This window comes from Bactrocera dorsalis, chromosome 5 (assembly GCF_023373825.1).
Source record: "Bactrocera dorsalis isolate Fly_Bdor chromosome 5, ASM2337382v1, whole genome shotgun sequence".
Taxonomy (NCBI): Eukaryota; Metazoa; Arthropoda; class Insecta; order Diptera; family Tephritidae; genus Bactrocera; species Bactrocera dorsalis.
Genome location: NC_064307.1, coordinates 35,310,764 through 35,332,590, shown reverse-complemented (window position 1 = coordinate 35,332,590; position 21,827 = coordinate 35,310,764). Strand labels below are relative to the sequence as shown.

The 21,827-nt window shown below is 37.9% G+C and overlaps 1 pseudogene; it reads right to left on the bottom strand.

Annotated features, from left to right (window-relative positions):
- Window positions 1-19,095: 19,095 nt before the first annotated feature.
- LOC125778719 (gustatory receptor for sugar taste 64f-like) lies at window positions 19,096-21,612 on the bottom strand (annotated as a pseudogene).
- Window positions 21,613-21,827: the final 215 nt, after the last annotated feature.

Sequence of the window (21,827 nt, the reverse complement as noted above, 5' to 3'; positions counted from 1 at the left end):
ACAATATTTCGATACCGCTAAATATCTACATAATTCCGCTTTGTATTAATTCATATATACATATACTCGTAAATATATAAGTTATGTACTTTTAACAGTACATAAAACTAAGTACCTGCTATTGCTTCTTCATATATAATTTAGTTATTTAAAGAGAAATGTAGAAAGGGATTGCATCATTGCAATATGCTGCTTACATTTTAAGCTTAGTACATGCTAAATAGGACTAACTAATGTGCACAAACAAACATACGTGTAATTGCGTGAGCGAAACATAGCGTTAGCAAAGTGTACAGAGCAAACACAAGCAAACATAATGCAAATACAATTAGTAACTACATTGAGGTGAATGACTTCTAATACTTAACCTTGAATATTAGGCAAATAAGAAGAAGGAGAAATAGCAAAAAATATATAAGAACATATGGTTGAAGTATGCAGTGGTTTGCAATTGGTGACCCAACAGCTTCTATGAAATCTTTATAAATAGCACCCTTTCTCGTTCTTTTAATTTGCGCGAACATCTGATGTGCTGTTAAACCCGTTTGCCGCCTTTATGCTTATTTTATAAAGTTCGCACTTGGAACTGCTATTAGAAATTCTTTAAGCGCTGTAAGTTAGGTTAGGTTTGATGACTGATCAAATACCGCACGATAACTACTATATGTAGTCCTTTGTGAGATCATAGAAAAGAAGAACTCCTGAGTTCGGATTATACATAAATTAGCGAAATGCTTAGCAGCCAATACAAATATGGACAGCCGTTTAATTTTCACTCCCGCCAGCTCGCTGGGATGTCTGAAAGTATGCGTTCACAAGTGCTTAGGGCTTGACCTCCCAAACGCGGGCGGTCAAGAATGAAGTGTTGAGATGTTTCCACCTTATCTCCTTCCATAAAGCTTCTGCAGACGTCGTCTGGTAGTATTCCCAGTAAATAAGGCAATGGACCGTTAAAAGCGCCAAAACTAGGGAGAAAGTAGCATTACTGAGGGCAAAGAGATCACTATATCTCTTACGATCAATTTTAAGCTAAAAGGATTTTGCCACAGCGCATTTACCAATGGTGGCTCAACGCTTACCAAGGTTAAGTGAGTCCTAGCTATTCAGTAGTAGGTGGTACCTATACCAGTCTAATCACAAAGCCATTGCTATTAATAGCGAGTTTAGGCACTTTTTGACCAACCCTGAATGCACTGTTAATGAGTACAAGGTAGTAACACCGCTCTGCTATCTGAGTGGATAGTCTTTCTTTGAAGGAGGCTGCACTCCGGAGCTGTAAATCTACTGCTACATTAATCACTACAATCTCGCCCTGGATAACAATGCAATAGTCAAGAAGTCTGAAGCTGGAGTTAATAGAAAGCTCCTGGAAGTAAATCCAAATACTAACCTTCTCCTCAAGCTTTGATTCATCCCTCTTCTCCAACGTCATCCCCCCACCCATAACTCCCTGCGAGAGTTCGGTTCATCAACGCGATGATCCAAGTGATCCGGTGTGAAGTCAAAGTGAGTGAAGATTTTCTAGTTTTTAGCGTAAATGTTAATTGAAAATTTTATGCCATTTAAGCTTATTGAGTATTAGCGCAATTTTAACTGACATCTTATGTACTGTTATAGAGTGCACTCATAAATATTTGTTGCACTTATCTCTATATACATGTATGTAGTAAGTTCATTGTTTGTGAACTATAAATGCATATGTGCATGTAAATAGTCATATATTTATATATAGTATAGTTATATAATTTTAATGTTATTTTGGACCCATAAAGAGTAGACTCTAATATCATATACTCGAGTGAATGGCAAACAATCTTGGCACCGTTTATTTATACTTTTACTCAATAGCATATCTGTATAATACATACGTATGTACTATATATATTATGTACATAGTAAATACGATTTTTAACCAGAATATTTAAATTAAACTTAAAACGAATTTGCATGCTCCTGTATGTAATACAAATATGCATGTAGCTATAAATAAATGCATATATTCACAGTAATGAGCACAAGCTAAACGCATCGAACTGGTTTCATTGTAAGCATATTTGAGAGGGGAGGATATTGTAAAAATTCTCGAGAAATATTGTCAATATTTGTTTATAAACGACAAGCAGATACAATTTGCGGAATTCAATATGCTTGTTAATATATTTTTAGAAATTTTTCTTGAGAAAAAAATCTAAATAGTAAACTTGTTGTCAACATACTTCGTTCAAACGCGTTTGGCATCCCTTGGCAATGCAACTATTTGTTATCGTATGCTATTACATTTTAAGCAACATATAACTGTAAATAAGTAAATACAAAATTATATATTTATAGTGAGCGCAAGGCAAAAATTTAATGGGGTGAATTTCGTTAGGATTGAATGCAAAATGTTGCGTATACGCCGCGTACAAAGACTCGTTTTTCTTATAAATTTTAATTGGCGCAATTGTTGATTAGAATATAAATATTATATTTGTCTATTTGAAAAAAAAATATATACGCGTGCTATGCTAAGTTAGGCATGCGTGTCAATTGAGGTCATGTCAACAATTGTGCGCAGTGAGTGTATGTTACGTATACGCAGTGTAGACATAAGGGTTATTGAACAAGACTTACTTTCAATTATTTATTAAAAACTAATATTTTTTTTCAAAATTTATATTTATTTTATATTCACAATATCAGTAGTATTATAAATTTGTAATAAGTTCACAGAATTTTCTTATTCTACATTTATTGGTTACAACAAACATTTGACTACAGCTTAAGGCAACTGTATGCTATTGTGATTGAATGTGGTTAAATAATGCTGAATTACATCAGGTAAGCTGCATATGCGTAAACTAAATCACTAGTAGAAATATTGATATATTCAAAAAAATATTTTCAGCAAGTTAAATAATAAATAAAATTGTAAACACATGTACATCCATTGAATTCGACAAATTAAATTGTAAACGAGAAGTATAACTATTTTTAAGTATTTGAAAATTTAAATAAAATCAGAATATATTAAACTTCAAAATCGACAATCCAAGTTCTATTCAAAGTAAAAATCTAAGAAGAACAACTTTAGGAGATTCTAGAGCTGCCATTTCATCCGGGAAAAACAACGGCTTGGTCTAGTTTGTGAGCCGGTGGAATCATCAGCCCGTATTTCTTCAAAAACAAAGCAGGTTAGAACGTAACGATTCGATCTATTAGCCACGAAGATCTTGTGATATCACATCGTTAGAGTTTTCCTGTGAGTATATGTAAAGTCTAGATTCTATGCGGACAACCCCGCTTCTGTTCACGCCTTGGAGTAAAATATCACGCTTTGATTTGCCAGTTACCAGTGGAAATGCTTGGACATCATCATTCATTCATTCGTCATTGAAAATTGGAGACTCAACGAATGAACCCTCTGAGACATAGCCGCGGCCAAACTTTGATAGAGATAATCTTCAAAAAATAAATGCGAAGGAATGTTCCTTCGAATTATAGTAAGCATTCACCATTAGATTTGAAGTTTCTGTGTTTTTTCTTTAAAAAAGTAGAGAACCTCGAATGGTACAGCCTTTAGTATAGGAAAATAATCAAGATGACGAGACGAGTTGTAACCTTTCTACCGATGCGATGTGCGATGTTTCGTATATATGTGGTTGCGCAAAATGACATTATCTTTTGAAGCTGCATATCGTTCAATAAAATGTTAGTATTAGCTACCACCGTACTAAGTATTTGCAATAATTATTGTGATTAAGTCTTCGGATTTTGTCATACACAATAAATATGTTTCATGGTCCATTAATCCAGGTGAGAATAAAAATACTTTTTCTGAAACATCCAAAAAATTTGAGCTTTTGCGAAATCTTGATTGACTTCAAAATTTTTTACCAATGCGAGTGGCAACTTGGGAATGCGTGGAGTGAATAACCAATGTGCCTTTTGGCAAAAATTGATTCATTAACCAATAAAACAAAATTTAATTCTAACCACAATATTCAAACTCTCATAATTGGAAATTCAGGATGTGAGTATGACGTTAATCAGTGAGAAATGTAATACTGAGTTCTTATGCAGATGTCAAGCATATATTTATGTGTGTATAACCTGAAGAAATTAAACTATAATTAAAACATTTTTCTCAAGAAAATTCATCTCAATTGTTGTCATCGAAACGTATTTGCGGTTATTGAACACGTTTGATGAGATACCACAATTGCTTCCATTAGCAAACTAGTTAGTTATTTGAGTTATCAAGGATACTTAACTGCAAATGACATACAATATGTAAAACTTTTGATGTGATTAAATCATTTTAGATTTGAAAAAAAGAGTATTTAAAATCAGTATGAAATCATCGCTCGAATCACGTGATATTAATGCTGGTAACTGTTACTATGTTTACTAGTCGTATCCTGGAGATTTTTTGTTTTTCAGATTTCTAATTTTCCCACTCAGCTCTTTCCTTGTGCAACTTCAGATTTCTTTGCTTTTCTTCACTGACTTTCCGACGCGTGTTTTATATTTCAATCAAATTTATTTTCGGTTGTAAATAACTTGAGAGTGTTGATATTTTGCATTAAGTTAGTGAGTGAATTACCTTGAAAAGATGATATTCTAACTCACAATTTTGCGCTATACAAAAGAGCATGATATTTTTATAAACATTTTCTTTTAAAAGTTATACGCAATTAGAGTTATACATCAAATGAGCTGAGCGTACCATAAAAGTGAAGAATATATACATATATATACTTATATTCTAAGTTGCTCATACTACATGGTGCACATTGCGACAAATAGTACATTTGATGGCTAACTTAAACTACGTATTACTTTGGATACATATACATACATATTACATATGTATGTGTGTATACCGTGTATACTAAGATCTTTGCAAGTAAGCTTGAAAGCGGAATATGCGTTGTACCACGTTTCTCATAAATTAGCCATTATTCCGCCACGATGAAGCATTGCTTGGCTACTTCGTTGGCAAATAATTCAATGGTGCTCCGTGAACAGGAAAGGTGACTCATTTAATTGTAATAAATGCGAAAAAAGCATCGCTGTTAGTCCATGACTTTTTGATGGTGTGTATACAAGGAATACTGCTGAAAATGTATCTAACAAATCAACAAATAGAAAAAGTTGTATATACTGAGATTTCTATAAGTGTTAGTTTGTTTTGATATTGTTATTTTCCTTTGGGAATCATAACGGAAAGGCAGCTTCATATTTCTTATATATGGTTCAGGGAATGCATTGTCTATTGTCTATTGAAAATACAAATACACAAACGCCAGATTTTAGTTATCTACCCAGAGCAGCCTTACAATATCCTTTTTGAATGGGAACACTGACCACCCTGGAAGATATTTCATTTGAATCATCTATGTAGTTGGAGACTTAAAGATAAAATCCGACATTGCTTTGAGCAACTGTTAATGGAAAGAGGTGCTTACAAACTTCAGTTTCTTATATACACAGGATTTTAGTATAAAAGACAAAGTTATAGTTATTATATTTAATAAGAAATCTGCTTTACAGAAATAAAGTGCTTATATGGAAAACTTTTTCATTTGAGGGACATCTTCAAGAAATTTACCATGGTCTAATGTCTAAGGCAATGAGGCAATCTTCGAACAAATTGTTCAAATTGGACTACTATAGCTAATCGCTGTCATAAAAACTGACCGATCAAACTCAAGTTTTTATAGCTTCGATACAATGGATTTTTATTTAAAATCAGACACTGTAATTAAATTGCTCATATTTTATACTAGTATATAAGTATATCGTCACCTAAAATGAAAAATAACATAAGATGTCTTGATGTGACGGAAGCTGAAAATTTTATGTTACATGAAGGTGATATGATGCTGTGAATCGTAAGCAACAAAAAACTACAAAATACGTTGTTTTGCATTTTAGGTGACGATATGACACATTCTCTAAGTCATAAAATATTCAAATACTCACACTCCAATCTGTTCTTAAATTTCATATAAAGTATAAACTCTTACTTATTTGTAATATTATATTATGAATCCTTAAAAACAAACTTCCTACGACCCTTCTGGGCGAACTCATCGCCTCATCCAACCATGTGATTAATTTTCTATTAAACGCGTTATAAATTTGTTTTTTTGTATTCCTACTCGTGTGGGTGCTCTTTAGCAAATTTGAGCAATTTTGGAAATATTCAGCTGAGTTATCAATTTCCTGTACAATCTGTTATAAATATTTAATTATCGAAAAAATATTCTTAGTTATGACACGATGCTACAAAATTTACGAGTATGACCCAATTCAACACCAGCAGCAGCATACAACAACATCAATTCTTCAACCCATACACACGTAAGATAAACACGTAAAGATATTTGTGTTCCTACGAATTATATATATATATATATATGTTTGTCGAATATTGGATATTTACGTAAGCGGCATATAGAGAATATTCCAACCGACCTCACACTCTATGAACATAAACTACTTCCTGTTTCTTAGTTCTTAAGGGGAGCCTGCTTTTGAGGCTTCAAAAAAATCTGGAAAGAAATAATTGATTAAAGCGAAATTTCTAGGACTTATAGTTATACATATATTTAAACATCACTCACAAATTTTATTGATACAAAATCTTTGATATTTGATATTTAGAGCAATTGCCCGAACCATATCGCATGTGCATTTGTCGCACGGCGGGCAGGATACAGGACGCAATTTCTATTGGAAACAAAAGCTTCAAAGAGATTAATATTTTTTAATAATTTATCTTTTAGATAAACTAAAAAAATTCAAAAAAAGTGAAAAATTAAAAAAAAAAAAAAAATTGGTTTTTGACCAAAAAAATTTTACTTTATATTTAAAAATGGGTTGAAACTTCACTTTTCTTAGTTTTTTGTTCAAATAGAAGATAATTTAATGCCTAAGATAATAAACTTTGCCCCAATTCTAAACGACGTTTAGTTTTTCCTATTGTAAATATTGTAAAAATTAAAAACCGAGAAATCGCGCGTCAAAGTTTTCGCTCTCTGCCCAAGCGCTTATCCACTTATATCTGCTAGACGCTTGGTCACTATTTCTCTTCTAGCTTCGAAAATATTTCGAATTCCCATCCATAACTTCGGGGTATATTCTTAGATTATTTTTTTGATGATATTGATATCATCGGCCTCAACACCCGTTCTGCTTTCTCCGGACTGGACAAGGAAGCAAAACAAATGGGTCTGGCAGTGAACGAGGGCAAGACGAAATATCTCTTATCATTAAACAAATAGTCGTCACACTCGCGACTTGAAGTTGTAGATAATTTCGTCTATCTTGGAACCAGCGTAAACACCGCCAACAATGTCAGCTTAGAAATCCAACGCAGGATAACTCTTGCCAACAGGTGCTACTTCGGACTGAGTAGGCAATTGAGAAGCAAAGTCCTCTCTCGACAGACAAAAACCAAACTCTATAAGTCTCTCATAATTCCCGTCCTGCTATATGGTGCAGAGGCTTGGACGATGTCAACAGCGGATGAGTCGACGTTGCGAGTTTTCGAGAGAAAAATTCTGCGAAAGATTTATGGTCCTTTGCGCGTTGGCCACGGCGAATATCGCATTCGATGGAACGATGAGCTGTACGAGATATACGACGACATTGACATAGTTCAGCGAATTAAAAGACAGCGGCTACGCTGGCTAGGTCATGTTGTCCGGATGGATGAAAACACTCCAGCTCTGAAAGTATTCGACGCAGTACCCGCCGCGGGAAGCAGAGGAAGAGGAAGACCAAGTTGAGAAGGACCTGGCCTCGCTTGGAATATCCAATTGTCGCCACGTAGCGAAGAGAAGAAACGACTGGCGCGCTGTTGTTGACTCGGCTATAATCGCGTAAGCGGTGTCTACGCCAATTAAGAAGAAGAAGGAGACTAACAGAATGTTTCAAGACCGGAGCATAGTCTTGTAGAACTCCCAGAGGTAATCAAGTGACTGATGCCATCGATGACGATGGAGATGCAGCCTGACCATGAAGAATTTCGAATAGCAGTTAGCTTGAAGGACAGCAAAGCGGTGGAAGCCGATAAATTGCTAGTTTGGCTGTAGGCGTGGAAAATCAACAACTGACACACAGATATTCACAGTGCGCCAATTTTTGGAAAAAAACACGTTAGAGCTATATACAAGAAAATAAAAAGACGAATATTAAAAAAATATTTAGATTAAAGAACAAAGTGCATTCTTATCAGATTTAAGTGACACAACAAAGTCGGTCGCCATCAACGAAGCTGGGAGTTGTGGCCTACCATAAATGTCAACGCGGCAGACGCGCAAACAGAATTTATTGGTATAAATAGAATACTCATAACGGTTTACACATAGAGCACAGACGTCGGGCGCAGCGAAGGAAACCAGCCAGGGTAAGGAAGCCACGTGAAGCGATAATGCGGTGATAGCATCAATTGTCGGCGCACAACAATAGTACCCTTGCGACGACCTATTAGCGTCACTTCGAGCTTTGATAAAGGCAGTTTAATTTGCTTAAATTATTTCATGAAGAAGGGGAGAAGAAAGCATGAAATTCCACCGTAACTTTGGTTTAAGGCGAAATTGCGCCAATTTCTTATTTGTTTCATATCAAATTTAAAAATATCTCTCACTGCTATGACTTTAAATCATTATAAACTTAGTTGCTCTAACATTACGATTTAGATAGCTGCGAGAGACTCTTCCAAGAATTAAAGTTGAATTCTTCTAAACAATTTCCAAAAGTTGCAATAATCTCTACTTTATATGCGTGCAAGTAAGATCTATTTCCGTAACATAGTAACTGTTTTTGATTTACTTTGCCTTTGAAAGTAAAAAAATATTATGAGCAATTGTAAGAATCTTTAACACAATATGATCGATAAAATCTCTAATACGATGCTGAGGGGCCTTATTCATAACACCATTACATTAGTACATTATTAGCGAGGTTTCGGGATTCTCCATTAACATAAAGCTTCTGTAAAAGCACAGTATGTTTGCAGTGATGCATATGCTTTATCAGGTCTGGCCACTTTCGTGAGAGTTGCAAAAAGCTGCTGCCGCTCACCGACGATATGGTGTTTAACCAAAAGGACCTGCTAGAAACAAGGTGAAGTACATACATACCGAATATGAGCAATAGTAACCGCCTTCGAGCGAGGCAATACGCGTAGACACAAGCACAGAAGCACAGGAGGCTTAAAACTTGTTACTACAAAAATTTTTCATTAATATTTTACCCACTGTGGAAAACGTCAAGCTTAACTCCATCATCACCTTCGTTGAGAGTTCCACATCGATGAGTAAAAAGGCGATCATGATGAGGGACAAGCATGAAATTGGCGTAAACCAGCTGAAGTGAAGACACTCCGCATACGATTTGCGGCACACAGGATTCGAAATGTAGCAAGACTTTTATAAAACAAAATTAAATATTGATAATATGCAATATGTGGATACCACATGCCGCACGCTGAACGCGTCTGAATGTTCTTACATGGTCTCAATGCATGATCCATGATGGTGTTTTGCAGTGATGCCTTGCTGCATTGGAGGATGGAGTCATATGTAGAAGTTCACGCAAGTGAGGAAAGTTCTCTGATCGCCATTCACTTGGGAGTGGCCAGAAACGATTCTTTTACATATGACTCAAGCAGCTCACGACTTCCGGTCTTTGACCAAGTATCCTCTGGGTAGCCTAAGAACATCCGTTTGAAGGCGAGCTAACGTGAGAAGGCGAAATATCCCCTACATAGGGTTGTGCGCTGGGCAACAACCAGCCTCGGATGAGAGACCCCCCTTTTGATGACGACCATGGAAAACGAAATAAGGACTACGAATTGAGGGCATGCACCTGGAATGTCCGGTCCCTTAATTGGGAAGGTGCCGCTGCCCAGCTGGTTGATGTCCTCGTGAAAATAAAGGCTGACATCACCGCCGTCCAAGAAATGCGATGGACGGGACAAGGACAAAGACGAGTAGGTCCTTGTGGCATTTACTACAGTGGCCATATAAAGGAGCGCAAGTTTGGTGTTGGATTCGTGGTGGGAGAGAGACTCCGTCGCCGAGTACTATCATTCACTCCGGTGAATGAACGTCTAGCCACAATCCGCATCAAAGCGAGGTTCTTCAACATATCGCTGATTTGCGCCCACGCCCCGACGGAAGAGAAGGACGATGTGACCAAAGATGACTTTTATGAGCGCTTGGAGCTCGCTTATGAGAGATGCCTCTGCCACGATGCAAAAACCGTGCTCGGCGACTTCAACGCCAGGGTGGGCAAAGAAGGTATCTTTGGCACTACGGTCGGTAAATTCAGCCTCCACGAGGAAACATCCCCAAATGGGTTGAGGCTGATCGACTTCGCCGGGGCCCGAAATATGGTTATCTGTAGTACTAGATTCCAGCATAAGAAGATTCATCAAGCTACCTGGCTGTCTCCGGATCGAAAAACTACCAACCAGATCGATCATGTTGTGATAGACGGAAGACACGTCTCCAGTGTTTTAGATGTGCGTGCGCTCCGAGGTCCTAACATCGACTCGGACCACTATCTTGTTGCAGCTAAGATTCGCACCCGCCTCTGTGCAGCAAAAAAACGCACGCCAACAAACACAAGGAAGGTTCGACGTCGAGAAGCTGCAATCACAACAGACAGCCGAGCGATTTTCTACTCGGCTTGCACTCCTGCTCTCTGAGAGCACTCGTCAACAACTCGGTATAAGGGAACTGTGGGACGGCATTTCAAACTCCTTACGTACAGCTGCAACCGAAAACCATTAGTTTTCGGAAGGTGCAAAAGAACAGCTGGTACGACGAGGAGTGCCGTGTCGCAGCGGAGAGAAAACAGGCTGCCTACCTCGCAACGTTTACGATCGACCACAAACACGTGCGGGATGGGATAGATACCGAGAGTTGAAGAGGGAAGCGAGACGCATTTGTAGACAGAAAAAGAAAGAGGCCGAAATGCGTGAGTACGAAGAGCTTGATAAGCTGGCCGACAGGGGTAATGCTCGAAAATTCTACCAAAAGATGCAGCGGCTTACAGAACGTTTCAAGACCGGAGCATGGTGATCTAGTCACCGATGCCCAGAGCATACTTAAATTATGGAGGGAACACTTCTCCAGCCTGCTGAATGGCAGTGAAAGTACAACACCAGGAGAAGGCGAACCCGATTCCCCGATCGATGACGATGAAGCAGACTTTCCATTGCCTGACCATGAAGAAGTTGGAATAGCAATTACCCGTCTGAAAAACAACAAAGCGGCGGAACTGTTGGATTGCCAGCCGAGCTATTCAAATACGGCGGCGAAGACCTGATAAGGAACATGTATCAGCATCTTTGTGGAATATGGTCGGACGAAAGCATGCCCAACGATTGGAATTTAAGTGTGCTATGCCCAATCCATAAAAAAGGAGACCCCACAATCTGCGCCAACTACCGTGGGATTAGCCTCCTTAATATCGCGTATAAGGTTCTATCGAGCGTATTGTGTGAAAGATTAAAGCCCACCGTCAACAAACTGATTGGACCTTATCAGTGTGGCTTCAGACCTGGTAAATCAACAACCGACCAGATATTCACCATGCGCCAAATCTTGGAAAAGACCCGTGAAAGGAGAATCGACACACATCACCTCTTCGTCGATTTTAAAGCTGCTTTCGACAGTACGAAAAGGAGCTGCCTTTATGCCGCAATGTCTGAATTTGGTATTCCCGCAAAACTAATACGGCTGTGTAAACTGACATTGAGCGGGACCAAAAGCTCCGTCAGGATCGGGAAGGACCTCTCCGAGCCGTTCGATACCAAACGAGGTTTCAGACAAGGCGACTCCCTATCGTGCGATTTCTTCAATCTGCTGCTGGAGAAAATAGTTCGAGCTGCAGAACTTAATCGAGCAGGTACAATCTTTTATAAGAGTGTACAGCTGCTGGCGTATGCCGATGATATTGATATCATCGGTCTCAACACCCGCGCCGTTAGTTCTGCTTTCTCCAGACTGAACAAGGAAGCAAAACAAATGGGTCTGGCAGTGAACGAGGGCAAGACGAAATATCTCCTGTCATCAAACAAACAGTCGTCGCACTCGCGACTTGGCACTCACGTCACTGTTGACAGTCATAACTTTGAAGTTGTAGATAATTTCGTCTATCTTGGAACCAGCGTAAACACCACCAACAATGTCAGCTTTGAAATCCAACGCAGGATAACTCTTGCCAACAGGTGCTACTTCGGACTGAGTAGGCAATTGAGAAGCAAAGTCCTCTCTCGACACTCTATAAGTCACTCGTTATTCACGTCCTGGTATATGGTGCAGAGGTATGGACGATGTCAACAACAGATGAGTCGACGTTGAGAGTTTTCGAGAGAAAAGTTCTGCGAAAGATTTATGGTCCTTTGCGCGTTGGCCACGGCGAATATCGCATTCGATGGAACGATGAGCTGTACGAGATATACGACGACATTGACATAGTTCAGCGAATTAAAAGACAGCGGCTACGCTGGCTAGGTCATGTTGTCCGAATGGACGAAAACACTCCAGCTCTGAAAGTATTCGACGCTGTACCCGCCGGGGGAAGCAGAGTAAGAGGAAGACCTCCACTCCGTTGGAAGGACCAAGTGGAGAAGGACCTGGCTTCGCTTGGAATATCCAATTGGCGCCACGTAGCGAAGAGAAGAAACGACTGGCGCGCTGTTGTTGACTCGCGTAAGCGGTGTCTACGCCAGTAAAGAAGAAGCCTTGCTGCTCAGCACCACTCGATTGCCCTTTGCCATTTTCGCTGCTGCAAATATTCTTTCGTCTCCCGCAGCTGCATGGCAACGCTTTCAATTACTCAAAATACGCGAATGCAGTGCCACAGCTCAACGGTTCGAATTTTTGCACATTCCACTTCACCGTTGCACTTTTATTTTTGACACATTGCCACGTTCTTATGCATTAACAACAACAAAATTAGCATGCGAAGCGCGTTCATGTTGAAAAATTGGGAACTAACGATTCTCCTTGATATCAATCAGCATAGCTGCGCGGAAAGTTAAATAGCAGTAACGAGAAAATAAAAGTTCAATGCCAAATGTGGCAAATAGCTATGAGGAAAGGACCTTTCAGATTCCTTCGGCGATAGCACTTTTGCATTTGCTGTGAATGAATATATGAATGAACGGTATGGAAGCAGTTGAGTTGCACAAAGTTTCGCATTCATCAGATATGAATAAGAAACGCGTTGTCATAAGTTATATGTAAATTTTCATACAACCATTGCATTCCATATGCTGGACCAGTTTGACTAAAGTGCGACGCATAAATTTGAAAATCGGCGAAATCGTTTTATAAATCGCACCTACATACTCAGCTCGTGTGTTCAAATAAAATCAGAAAAGAACAAATATGTATCATTATGTCTACATTAATGTTGCGGCCTTCAAAAAGTTCATTATGCACTTATGGCAGCGCTTCTTCTAATCGTCGAAATATTTCTCAAATTTTTTGGGACAGCCTGCATCTAACTTATACTTAAAGAGAAGGTATAATATATTTTGAAATAGGAAAAAGTCACACGAAGCCATCTCAGGTGAACAAGAAGCCAGATACAGATGAGACATTTACAATATTACCACTGCGCCCCTCCACTGGATACATCCATATTAGCACAATTAAATTGCTATGGATTAATCAGAACTGGAGAGGGAACACTTATTCAACCTGTTTAATAGCAGTGAAATTGAAACATTTGAAGATGACGAACCCGATTCTCCCATGTTAATGATAAAGGAATAGATATTCCGTTGTCCGACTATGATGAAGACTTAAAAAGCAGCAGGAGCCGAAGGATTATCTGCCGAACTATTCAAATACGGCGACGAAGACCTGATAAGAAGCATGCATCAGCCTATTTGTAGGATATGTTCAGACAAAAGCATGCCTCACGATTGGAATTGTAAGATTAAAGCCCACCGTCAAGAGAAATGTTCCAAGAAAATCTATGGACCTTTGCGCATAGGCGATGAGCGACATTGACATAGTTCAGGGAATCAAGAAAGAGCGGCTGCGCTGGCTAGGTCATGTTGTCCGGATGGAAAAGAACATTTCAGCTTTGAAGGTTATCGATTCAGTAGCCTCCGGTAGAAGCAGAGGAAGACCTACATCCTTTTTTTTCTTTTTATTTTTTTTATTGATAACTATTTTAATTACCTTTTTAGTGTTTTTTTTTACAAAATTCGTTTGCAGTAATAGCCAAATAAACAAATCGGATTTAATTGCCTCGCAACAACCGCAATTGCATATGATCTATAAAGCGGTTTTGAAACTCAAATTAAAGACACATTGCCACAATAATGTCGGCCACCCTTAAATTCTTAGTGCCTAGAATCCAAATGCCTTGAATGTAGTTCAAATTTCAACTGCAAAAATAGTAAAAGGAATAATGCCTCAGTTTGGATGTAAACAAATAAACATGAAAGTGGTAAACAACAAATGTCCAGGCAAAATTGCTGACGAATTCCAGAAATTTCGGTTTCCAGCCCAGTTGACAGTTGTTCATTCATAAACCACCACATAAGTTGTTTTTGTTATTGCAAGAAGCCAATTTATGCCCAGACAAGGAGCATAGCTCAAAGTCATACAACGCACACGCCAGAATGTAACAATAACATTTGTGCAACACGTCGAATAAGTAACACGAAGACATACATATGTATGTAGGCACATTGCATGGCTGTCCAACTTTTCAAAGTACGTTTTCAAAGTTATGCAGTTATGAATGAGGCCGGAAAGATCAAATGGGGCCGTTTTAATTGATTTTAATACTTAAATGTTAATTGAAGTGCCAATCGTCATGGCAACAAATAATTTGCAAATTTTCGCTTTCTGAGCAGCAAAAAACTTCAAAGTTGTAAAGAGGTCAAAATATTGGAATAGGTGGGAATCCAACGGCAAACACCGGTGCACTTAATATCCTAAGCTTAAACAAAATTAAGTGAAATAAAAAATTGATGGAGCACCACATTGAAATTGTACTTTGTATTACTTGGACAAACTGAGCATGTATACGTCTTTGAAAAATTTGCAGAGGCGTACCAAGAATTTACCAAATATAATATTTATAATCAAAATAATTTTGCTTGTAACTGGTCTACCATAGTAAAACAAATTTTTTTCGCAAACTTTATCCAACCAGATTTCTCTTGTAAGTAGCCTTTTTGTGGAAAAAATCACTCGTGAGTCATGTCAAGAAATTACTTATCTACGAAATAAGACTAAGAATATTGAGACCTTCACCTGGTGGAAAAGAATATTCGGCGCGATATTGGCTGAATTGCTGCAAAAGTTTTCAAAAATTGTGCCTCTCGGCTGGTCATTGTTGAAGCCATCAGAGGCGGTCATTTTTAAAACATAATGGCTTTATACTCGTAATAAAGCTGAATTCTTGGTTATAGCACTAAAGTTGTACACGTTTTTTGGCCATCAGAGCTGTTTGTTATTTCCAGTGCAAAATTGTTTTTCTTCTCTATCGCCACCCAAGTGATATGTATCTGCACTAAACATAAAGATTACTGACTTCTTAGTTAAAAGACCTCAAGAAAAATATTGTTTCTATAACTAAATATAAATATAACATTTCTTATTTACTGAATATCATATTTCCAAAATTTGTCTCAAAGGGTGTTCCGTATAATTCTAAAGACTATAACGACGACTTTTAAAAAGAGTTTCAATTTCTTTTAAATAGAGTACCATCATCTCTAATCATAGTATGTACATATGTGTACAAAACTCATGCAATATCTAGTTTGTATATAATAAGCAAACAAGCCGTTTGCCAAACACAACGCTTATCAAAATCCTGTTGCATATGTGTAATTGTTTTATTTTTCAAAGTGACTTGCATCAGTCGTACTTTTGCAATTTATTCATAATTTGTCATGGTCGCGAAATGATACAAACATATATACAAATTTTCACTATACCATGTTACTAAAGTTTTAAATGCACCCCCATGGTGCACCAACCCATATAAATTACATAAATTATTCAATTCCGGCCTAAGCTCGTAAAATTTATTTTTATATTATCTGACTTCTTTATTGATAAACGAAAGATTTACTCCGATTTTCAAGTTCTTTCCAACAGTTACTTTCTCAAGCTTGTGACGAAGTGAGTTTATCACGTTGCCAATTACTGAAATAACGTTTCACACATTGACAAAATGTCGAGTTTTCATAACTAAGTGCTGTGTAAGTGAGCAAGTGTGTATTTGCTTACTGTAAACGAGGAGTTTGTGCGGTTTTGCCTATTAAAATTTTAACGCAGACCAAGTTTTTTGCATAAAGTGGACAGTGAACGCAAAAAACCGGTTATTATTTATCAGAGTCCTTCATCGCGTAATTGCACTTTTTGGCTCACTTATACTAAGCATATACTTTTGGAGCTTTATTTTCGCTTGCAGATGTGAAATTTATTGTACTACTTGACAAAACAAAATGTCTCTTCAATTACTTATACGCTACGACTTCCATTGCTTAAAGTACCTTAATATTTGTTTAATAATATAAACATAATAAAACTATTATTAAGAATATTATTAGCTAGTAAATCTCTTTGTCGCCTTCTTGTTAGTTACTCACCAAGTTTTAATATTCAAAATATCTGTAATAAAGTCGAGCGGGATGTCAATATGTAAAATTAAAAGAATGTTTACTTAGTGTCTGAAATGCTAAGAGAAGTTACGAGTTCTAAACTATCCACGCTGAGGCTGTTCTTAAAGCATAAATCTCTGTAAGCTTTAAAGAATAAACTTTTATAGAATCTAGTCGAAGTTATTGACTGAGTTCATAGTATCAAGGTAGTGGCAACGAATATTGTCCAATTCGTATTTGGGATATGGACATTAAACTAAATCACAAGAAACTTAGATATTTTCTAATATAAATAACATAGTTAAATATCTATTCAAAAAGACCCATAGTAACTGACTTAAATTCTAAGTGATCTTATAGTGGATTCTGACCCACGTTCGTCGAACTACTCTTACGTATGTGGTCTAACAGCAACAATATTTTCTGAACGTGACCAAGTAGGACATAAAATAAAATCATTTCGAATTATTCAATTGTATCGACATTAAAATTAATAATCGTTCAACTTACGTATACTGTTTCTGCGCTGAAATCATAAAACCACTTACCTATGCTAATGCTTACCTCAGAGTATCACATATTATCTCTTTATCATAACAACGAGCAATTAATTTTCGTTGCCGCATTTTTTCGTTCAGCAGGAGCGTCAGTGCTCCAAGAGGTTGAAGTGACTATCGGAAAAATCTAGAAGTCGAAATTCTGGAACAAAATTTTTGTGCTCCTTGGGAATGGGCGTAACTAAATATTATTCAGAATTCGCAGGTTACACGAATGAACACGAACCAGAGGGAGACTGGAGAATAAACAAGCTTTCTGACTGAAATATGTACCTTATTCGGATAAAATTTGAATATGCTAAATTATTTTCTCATTTTTCTGCTTTCTAATGGGGTGCAGCAGTTTTTTTCTTGGTGTTGGTATTTGATAAAGGCATCGATTTCCAAAGTCAAACCATATCCCGCTATCGATTGAAATTATGTAAAAGACTTGCGTGTTTTAAGACCTCTGCAAGAACTTTAGCTAAGTGTACTAAACTGAGACTATTTGACCTTCACATTATAAATCTTAAGCTCTTTAGGGCGAACTATCGCAATAATGGAAAATAATTCAGTTAGGATAATTTGGTGTTTGCAACGGACCGGAGATTTAGCCTTACAGCATGAAAGCCCATTGGCTAATGTTCAATAGGAACCAACTGCTGAGTAAGTAGTTCAGATCTCATTCGCTTTACTCTAGGCTAGTAGAATCTCACAGTGGCGCAGAGGTCGGTCGCCAACCAACGCCTACTAAGCGCATTCGATGTACATCGGTTCAGTGCTGGGATTATTATAAACTGACTCCATAAATGAAAACACAAAAACTTCAAATTTGAAGGAGATTTTTTATTATCACTCAAAAGAACATTCTTTGGCATTTATTTCTTGAAGATTATCCACTTCAAATGTTAGCTGCGGCTACATCTTAGATGGTCCATCTGTTGAGTTAAATTTTTGATAATTTTTTTTTTGGTATTTCGAATGGTAACTGCCGAATGACACACGTGATGCTTATCTCCAAGGCCTGACTTTAGACTTTACAAATGGCCAATCGACCGGCCCAAAACGTGAATTATCTGCTCACCGAAGTGCTTCCTCAATAAATCTAGTGATTGATGCGATGTGAGGAAAATGGCGCCATCTTGTTTAAACAAAATGTTCAATTTCAGCATCAAATAGTCAGCTATCATGACATGATAAAGGTCGCCATTGACGTTAACTTTTTTAAAAGCCCGTAGAGTCAAGTGATGTCTCTTGGGAAGGTCAAACGCTTCAGTTCTTGTACAAGCTGTATTTTGTACGCTTTTAATTTAACATCTCGATCTTGTCAATGTTGTCTATCTGGTCGAATACTATTCAATAGTGAATGCCGATTCTAAAATTCTAAAGATGGGTGATGGTGTAGCGAATTGTATGCTCAGCTAAGCGATTATGTTGACCATAAGTTGTACAAAGCACGCGAAACACATGCTTTACAGAACGTGAACTTTCGTAATAAAGTTGAACGATTTGTAATGATTGTTCAGGCGTACGCCTCACCAAATACCAAAAAAAAATGGCATGACTCACACGTGATCTGTCAAAACAATCGAATGAAAAATGTACGTCTACTGGGATCACCCGTCATTACTCTGGTAGAAGTTGATGCTAGTTATTAAACTTACCCCTTTAAGTGATATTACTTACAGTTACAGAATTATCTTTCAATAATTTTTAAAAGTAATTAATCCAAAAATAGTTTTTTACATTATTATTTATTAATCAGCAAATCTATTCGGCTTACAGTGTTCATATGAAAGAATTTATAAAATAATTAACTGCATTCCACCTACTTACTTGAGCTCAATGCAAAGTGTTGTTGTCTGGAGATGACAGTGGGCGCATGCTGCTAACACATTATGCAACTTTGCTATTTTAACAGAATTGTATAACAACCAGCTCATAAGTCACTATAGTTTCAGCGTCCTAATAACATCGAACACACAATAACAGAAATCAGAAGACAAGAAAACCAGAATCCCAGAAAAACAGGATGCAGACTATTAATTATTTTGCTTGAATATGGTAAATTGATACTCATGTATAACAAAAAGAATATGATTTGAAAGAAAGACATCAAAAAGCGTGTAAAGGGAAATCAGAAATCAGATTGCACAAAGAGGAAGTAAGCGAAGTTCATCACACAACAACGCAAATCTGGTCGAAGACCAATAGTTTGCACGGCGTGCAGTGGTGCTAGTGAGTGCAGAAGTAATGAATACATGATTGCCCATCCACAAACGATGTACGGAACTTACGCTCAGCACCAATTTCCGTGTGAGATAAAATAATTTCATGCCACTTAATGCAACCAAATCTATCAAATAGCTGCTAATATACTCCGAGTAACGTTTCACCTAAGTGCGTCAGGCGGCTTCCGTGACTCATTGTTGATGCTAGCCGAATACAATGAAACGGCCAAGGTACGGCAGATAAGAAAGCAGAGCGAAAAGTAAAAGTACGCGACATGGCCGAGCGAAGGCATTTTGCTACAATGAGAGAGAGAGAAAAACATACGAGACATAAAATTGCCGAATATTACTCATTACGCGAACTAAATTATATATCATTACCGAGGGATGTGTAAACTCACTTAAGACCACGTAGCAGTTGCACACAAATTAAATACAAATTATTCGAGAAGGATATCATCGTGATGAGCGAAATGGCGCTGTCAATGCGTGTGCAGAGCTTGAGCAAGTTCCGGCATTTCTTGCGGCGCATCGACCAATACATCTCAGACATACCCTGTGTCGGTCAGTCGACCAGAAAGCAATTAAAAATGTAAGGCGATATTTTAAAATGTGTAATGTAAGCTCACCATCATCTTGCAGTTGAATAAGTCATCGCCGAGCTGCCTAAATTTCGACGCCAAGCCAATGCCAACAGTGATTTCAGATGATGAAGGTGCATATTACTCGTATGTTCTGCACTTTACCCCAAATAGCCAGTGGTACGGAGTAAGAGAAAATCCTAAATAAGTGCATATTAGTCAGAATAAAGAAGTTTCGATTGGATCCTCGGTCTGGGGACAACAGTTGGAATCGTGTATGTTGGATAAGATAGTCAGCAGATGTTCGCCTGAAAATTTAAAATGAAAATTTAAACAAGGCAAAAATGGCACAAATTAACCAGAAATAAAAAATCTTTAAAAATGCTTCAAAATTTCGTGGCATTCCAACTGTTCACTCACCGGTCATAACGCAACAGACAAGGGAAAATGATTACAGGGCTACCATTTATGACTTTTTCGTAACTTAAATAGAAGGTGTTGATATGGCGGCTCTGAAAGCTGCCATGAAACCAACAAAAGAATCAATTTATTGAAGGAAAATTTGGTGAACGCACTATCTCCTTCTTTAGTTCGCCTGCTACGTCAAGTTGAGTAGACGTGTGTTTGTAGTGTTCGTCACGAAAATGAAAAACGAAATCAAGAGCAACGCCTCGCCAGATTGGGCGAAACAGCTTCGGAAACGTAGGCTAAAATTGTAAGAGTGTATGGTGATAGTGCTCTTAGTCGTGCCCAGGTGTTTCGATGGCACAAGGAGTTTAAGGAGGGGCGTGAAAGCGTGGAAGACGAGGCTCGGAGTGGGAGACCAGTCGAGGTGGGGAGTGACGCGAATGGAATCGTCCACAAAGAACTCGTTCCACCGGGGAAAACTGTGAATCAAGTATACTATTGCAAGTACTCGAAAGATTGCGAAAACGAGTCAACAGGGTGCGCCCAGACATCGCTTGTAACTGGATCCTTCATCACGACAACGCGCCGTGTCACACCGCCCTCAGCGTGTCCCAGTATTTGGCCTCTAAAGTAATCGCCGTGTTGCAACAGCCACCTTACTCGCCCAATATGTCACCCTGTGACTTGTTTTTGTTTCCTAAACCAAAATCGGTGGTCAAAGGAACCCGTTTTGAGTCGATTACGGACATCCAGCCGGCCGTGACGAGGGTATTCGCGGTCATCCCAGTCGAAGCGTTCCAGAAATATTAGGAAGCATGGAAAACGTGCTGGAATCGTTGTATAGCTGCCCAAAGGGACTACTTTGAAGGGGATGGCAGAGTTGTAGAATAATTTTCAAATATACGGTTTTCATGGAATCAGTCTGATTACTTAATTGTCATACCTCGTATGTATGTATTTTCTAAATTCTAATAAATTCTTTAAACACTCAACGCACTCGTGGCACACTTTCATTCCCTACTCCTTTACTTTTCCCTAGCCCACTACCATAAATACTTTGTCAAATATTTCAAATGATCATTCAACTTACCGAGTGACAACGTCACGACCACACATATCACCATTTTAATCCTGTACGCCACACGTTCTTTCTCCATTTGCGTTGAATACTCCAATGCGAGTCGCATACGATTGAGGGATGATGTAGACATGACAGAGATAAATGTTTATGTAATAAAGGGCTTACCATGCAATTTCATTAAAGCAAAATTGTATGTTTGGCTTGGTATTTTTCCTGTGTTTGACTTAAACGAGAAAAACAATAAAGAGAAACATTAAAATTAGTGCCGTCTAAGTGTCAAACGCAAAGCACAATTTATGTGCATACGACCATTTGGATTTTTACATTTGTTACCGTGACTGTGAT